This window comes from Macrotis lagotis, chromosome 2 (assembly GCF_037893015.1).
Source record: "Macrotis lagotis isolate mMagLag1 chromosome 2, bilby.v1.9.chrom.fasta, whole genome shotgun sequence".
Lineage (NCBI taxonomy): Eukaryota > Metazoa > Chordata > Mammalia > Peramelemorphia > Peramelidae > Macrotis > Macrotis lagotis.
In genome coordinates this window covers 328,390,597-328,396,932 of record NC_133659.1, presented here as the reverse complement: position 1 = coordinate 328,396,932, position 6,336 = coordinate 328,390,597, and the positions used below count along the sequence as shown (strand labels likewise).

Below are 6,336 nucleotides of genomic sequence, written 5' to 3'. Positions count from 1 at the left end.
GAAGGGCCACAACTCTGCCTCTCAAGCAGGAATGGGTTTTGTTGTGGTTTGAGAAGATGATTTAATCTTGGAGTTCTTTTGTTTGCAGCCTCCCACCTGTTCCCTAGAGCCATCTGATTGTGCTGGTTTCATAAACTCTGAAATAAGAGAAGTCTTCTTCACAAGGGAAATTACTTTCTCATCTATACCTTCTACTTTTCTCTCTTTGAAATGCCTAGGAACTGATCAAGTTATACACCACATGGCCTGTAGTAATTGTAGAATGATTTCCATTTAATGCTTATCTAGTTGAGTTTAGGGATATCTATGATGTCTAGGAAGACAAGAGCCTTATCTGACTCTTAATTGATACTTCTAAGTTGAGGTGGATGATTTCATGAACAAAGTCCATGAAAGATGGGGGGGGGGGGGGTGTCTCCTAGACTATTGAAAATCAAATCAGTGTTTATCTTCTGCAAATGAGGAGTAATTTATTTTGCTCAAAAGAGACACACTTCATTCTTGTGGTATGAAAAACCATGCTTGCTGGGTAACCTCGAGGAGGTAGCCATTTCCTCTCCTGAGACAGAGTTGGAGCTAGGTGGCTTAGTTGATCCTTTTTAAGAGTCCAGGGTGTATCACAGGGTGGTGGTCCAGAGACTGTGTAAGAGGTAGCCAGGGAGATCTGGGGTCAAGCTTAACATTCCATTAACATTCTTGATGACTCCAACCCAACAGGTCCCTTCTGTTGCAACTCTAAAAAGGGAAGGGGAACTGCTGTGGACAATGCTATCCACATCTAGAGGAAAAAAAAACAGGGAATCTGAATGCAAACTATCATCACTTTACTTCTTTTATGTTTTTCCTTCTTTAAATCATGGTTTCTTTCTTTCCCTTAGTTCTAATTCCTCTTACATAAAATGACTGCTTTGTAAATATGTTAAAACTTTTATCAGTTGTTCACCACCATGGGGAGGAGGGAAGGAAGGGTGGGTGGCTCATAAATTTACAAATGGATGAATGTTGAAAAACTACCATAGAATGTAATTGGCAAAGTAAAAAAATTAAATTTCAATTAAAAAAAAAGGAAGGTGAAGAGAAACTGTAGACCAAATTTCTTTGTGCCAGTGAAACATCATTTCTAGGCCCTGTCCTTACTTCTAGGGATGGATTATTTTTATTTTATTTTATAGAAAGTTGTATGTATTTTAGTATTTTTCTTATAAAACCCTGAAGCATTTCTCTTTTCAACTCCTTGGTCCTTGGGGACACCCTGGTTGGGTGTGGAGGGCCCTTCGGCTTTCCTTTCTCTGAAGGAAACCGACAGGTGTCTGCAATGTTCCCTTCTTCTATGAGCAGCACAGGCCTCAGCTCCCAGAAGATGGTGCGGCCTGGCTCAGCTCCTTCCCCCACTCCCTCTGCTAATTGAGGTGTTTGTTCAGTTCAGTGAGCCAGCTCTGTCAAGACTGCCCCTGTGGGAGACAAATCTGGTGTGCGTGGGGGGCAGGACTGTTCCCAGAAGGCTGAGAGAGAGAACTGAGGCTTTAGTGAAAGAGAGGAGCCTCTGAGGGGCTGAGGAAGAGAAGAAAAACCAGCTAACAGTGTAGTTTGCCATTCTTCATTATGCTGGAATTTCTCTTTTGGATTTCTGAGTAAATGTTCTATGTTTCTAGAGCTAGGGATACTAAAAGGTTGGAGACTGGCATTTGAGTTCCTTCCTCTTTCCAATAGACCTTATGGCCCACAAATCCTAAACTAAGCACCTGATTGGGCTACTGGAAAATGAGAGGATCTGGTTTTTTTCTACAGCAATTCCAACTCATCAAAAAAGTGCTGAATAGATAATAGGTAGGAGGAAAATAAATTTACCCAGACTAGGGGTGGGGGGGTAGACATATAAATTTTTTTTTTTAAACTCTAAAAGGTTTGGGCTTAAGGTGTTCATTTGACACCAGCTGAGCTTCTCTATGCTTTCCTTCCGTTTCTTCCAAAACCATTTTTCTTAAGCTTGCAAAAAAGTGATTTTAAATGCAAAAATGATTTGTGGGATCACATTGATCTAATTTCTGGACTGTGAGGACAAGCAGAACTGTACTAAATAATTTTTCATTTGCAAAAGGAAAATTACACTTTTGGGCCCCAGTAGTAATTGCCATTTTCACCAGAGAAAAGCGAATCCAGGGACTTTCTCTCCTGGTGAGGTTCTACTGACTTTTTATCTAGGGCTTTGTAAGAGACAGAAAGTCTCTTCAGACTTGGTCACAAAAAATGAAAAGTGATTTTTGCATGTAAAGACTGAGTAGCATGTCACTAAACAAATGAAGTGAATTGGATTGTCTCCAGACCTATAGAGATGAACACCAAGAGAAGCTCCTCACCAGCTTGCTCAGTAGCTTAGAACCAGCAACTCTTTGAGCCCTGAGAACTTGGAATGGGCCAGACTAAAGGGAGAGTGAGAGATCTAGAGATGTTCTCACCCTCCTTTTAAAAAAAATGAACGTCTTCTGTGTCTGTGGGTGAGCTAGGGAATCTGTAAGAAAATGTAAAGTTGTCCTTTTTTTTAGAGTAATTTTATGTTTTTCTCCTGGTTTTTAACCCTACTTTTTCATAAATTAGAAAATCCAAGAGATAATTTATACCTTAAAATCCAGCATCTTGCAATCAAAAACTTAAAATGTTTTAAAATTTATTAAATGTGTTTTGTGAAAATGCTACTTTTAAATTGAATTTACAAATTTGTTTTACAATAAATTGTACATAACTGTGATTTTTATGTTCCTAGACTGCTACATCAATGAACTTTGTTTTTTTAGGTTTTTGCAAGGCAATGGGGTTAAGTGGCCATCAATGAACTGTTTAAAAGGCATAATTCTATAAATTTCCTTTTTCTACAAAACTTTTTACCCAAACTGAAACAAATTCCTACAGACCAGCTATGTTTAATTGTGCTATTTCACCAAACATGTATCTTCCCCTAAGGAAGTTATTCTTAGGTAACTGAGAAAGGACTTAAAATGGAGTCTGTGGGACCTTTTCACTGCCAAAATGATTTTAGGAGCTGAAATTTGTGACTTGCTTTCATCTGTGACCATGATCTCATCTGCTGGGCTTGTTGGGAGGGATGCTCTCAGTAAAGCAAAAAGAGATACAGGAACGTATAAACATAGGTGTTAGGTGTGAGAGGGTTCCTTTTTTTATAAGTCAGTCTTGATTATAAATGAGTGGGGAGAGATGCTGGTTCATGAAAATGAATTATCCAACCAAAACATAGTGTGCAGCAGGACAGATTTTTATACAACATCAACACACTGATTACTTTTACCCTCTAGGCTTTTTAAGTAAATCCAGTGAAGGAAATCTGAAAGAAGTCCATTCCACACCAGCAGAAGTGGGGAGGGAATCTGAACTGTGATGGGCTGGGGGGGGGGCAGGCACCCCGCCTCTCAGCCAGCTTTGCCTGTTCAGAAGTAATAACTTTTTCCCCATTTTGATTGAAACCCTGAGACTGTTTGGGAGCAGGTCAACTATTGGTTCTGAGAGGAGGTCTAGAATACCATTTGTTTTTTGTTGTCCACTAGAAGCTGAATGGTATTGGGGCTTATTGATTATTTCTTTTGATCACTTAGTTAAATGTTTTCAAGCCTCTTCACAGAGGTTATTTGTGTTCCTTTCATCTTTGTCTTTATTTTTGAGAATAAGATTGAAATCAGATTTTAAATTGCACTTTGAAAAACTAGACTGCAATATCAGGAGGACAAGTGAAGACAGTCCAGCCTGATAGATGTTTAGTTTTAAGGTAGCTCTGGGAATAAACTCTTGATTTTTTCTTTGTCGTAGAATAGATTGCCATATGCCAGCCTTGACATGTGTTCACTTTATAAAATTTCCTGGATGTCAATAAATTTCTTGGGTATGTAAAACAATGAAAATAGTTACCTTTCCTATGTATAGTTTAGCTTGTTGACCATTTTTGGTTTTGTTATTAAGCTTTTAAGCAAAAGTAAAGATGCTCCAAAGCAGCCCAAAGTATCAAATCTGAGGACTCCAGTATTGACCCCCACATGAAAAACCAGGTCCTTGGTTCCTTTGGAGGCTGTGACCATTTGGCTGAATGAAGGATGAGTGAGGGAAATCGACTTTCAGTTCCAGATTAATCATCTGCCCCCGGGAGCCAGAACTAGCAAGGAAATCATTGCCCAAGGTCACTCAGGTCACGAGTCAGGGTGACTCCCAGGCTAGTATTCATAAGGAATTGGGGGACAGAAAGAATCTTACATGGCCCATTTATCTAACGTCTAAAAGTTGCTTGGCCTCCAGCGATGATAAAATGCCTGTACGTTCATTCATGTGAAGCAGATCAGCTCTACCACAGTACTCTGAGATCTCTTGTTTTGTACAGCCCCTGTCAGATACACTTGTGTCACTTGAGTGGCAAATTCAGAAGACCATAAATCTAGAACTGGAAGGGACCTTCATTTTACAGACAGGGAAACTGAGGACCATGGGATTCAAAGTCTTGGTCTGTGTCTCCCAGCCTATCATTCTGCCGGGATCGGCTGGCTGTGCAGTGTCTATTTTTGTTAAACAAGCAGGGGTAGGGGGAAGCTAGGTGGTATAGTGGGTAGAGCACTGGCACTGGAGTCCAGAGGACCTAAGTTAAAATCCAACTCTAGACACTTGATATTTACCAGGTGTGTGACCTTGGGCAAGTCATTTAACCCATTCATTGCCTCATTTAAATAAATAAATAAAATGTATGGGGAGGGACAAGGATACTTTCCCCAGAGCCCTTGATGGTTTGACCATCAAAGATGTACATTAGAGTTATTCTGTAGTAAATCCCAAATGAATTTATCTTGGGAAATCTGTTTAAAACTCATGGGTTTTAAACCCATGTTGAACAATAAGAAGGATGTGATAGAAGTATAAAACATGGGACTTTGAAGGAAAAGAAACTTAAATGATAGCAAATGTTTACCGGAAACCATAGAGATTTACTGCAGATTTCTCCATCAAAACTTCACCCTTCTATAAAGTGAAGATAATATTTATCACCTTCACAGGATGGGATAATGAGAATTAATTTTCTTGTAAAATGCTTTGAAGATTAAAGTCACTCTATAATATGATGTTAGCAATGGCAAATTATGAGGATTGTAATGGGGAACTATAGGTCATTAAGAACTGCTTTTTTATTCATTTAGAATCACCTCTACTCTCATCTCCACTTTATTGCTTTAGAGGCATGGGGAGGAAAGAGAGTAGGATAAAAGGCAGCATTAGTAGTCCATGGGTAGTGTTCTTTGCTATTTATTCTGTTTCTTTATGATAATTTTACTGAGGAGCAAGATACATATGCATGGAGTGGTTGTTATAGCAGTTCAGATAGAAGAAACCTCTTCAAAAACCTAAGGCTGTCAGTTCCCTTCTTAGAAGCCTTTTTGTTGGGGGGGGGGGGGGAGTATAAATTTAATGAGCATCAAGTTAGCGTTGAAAGCCAATGATGCTGCTTGGAGAGTCCTGCTCCAGATTCATTGTCCTGTGCTCTCGGTGGGATGCCATGGGTTGAAGAGAAGGATAATTAGAGCTGAGAGAGGAGAGGATAATTAGTGTCTTGTCTGAAAGACAATCATGATGCTCATGATTGGGAGGGAAGTGATACATACCCAGGGTCTTGGTGCCAATTTAGAAAGAGGGCAAGAAGAGTTTGACTACTAACATTTTAAAAAGTTTTTGACCTTCTCTGCTACCTAATAACAGAAAGAAGATGCCCTAAAACTATGGAAGAGTCACAAGCCTAGAGCCTTGAGCAAAACACAACTTTGCCTTTTTGGGAGTGAAATAAGAGTAGTTTGAAGAGAAGCATATCTGTGAATAGGGGAGTTTGGGGAACTAGATTGTACCATACTCAAAACCCCACTTGAAGAGTTAACTGAGGGAGCAGAACAAAAGGGTCAAGTCGGGATGGCAGGGGAAAAAAAATATTTTGAAATTCTTCATTCCTAGATCTAGGAAGCTCCAGCCATCTTAATCCACACCACCAAGAAGTGTCCAGGACATAGACAGTGAGGAATGAGTTGCATGGAGCTTTGCACTGAGAATTAGGAAACCTTTCTCTTTTAGGGCTTTAGGCGTCTACACCTGGAAGGGATTTCAGAGCTCATGAAGTTTCACCCCCTCATTCTTACAAAAGGAAAAAGTGACCTGCTCAAAGACTTGCAAGCTGGCTTGGATGAGGGTCCTCTTCTTTGGGATATTGAGAGTAGTTCAACAAGTTTCTGTCAAGGGAAACTCATTCCCAACATTCCTGACCTACAAATACATTTTAGAGGAAAGATTCTTATTTTCTTTTGTCTC

The 6,336-nt window shown here is 39.7% G+C and overlaps 1 protein-coding gene across 27 annotated transcripts in view; it reads left to right on the top strand.

Moving 5' to 3' along the window:
* RBFOX2 (RNA binding fox-1 homolog 2) overlaps window positions 1-6,336 on the top strand; it is a 282,975-nt gene that overhangs the window by 211,117 nt on the left and 65,522 nt on the right. The window lies entirely within an intron of this gene.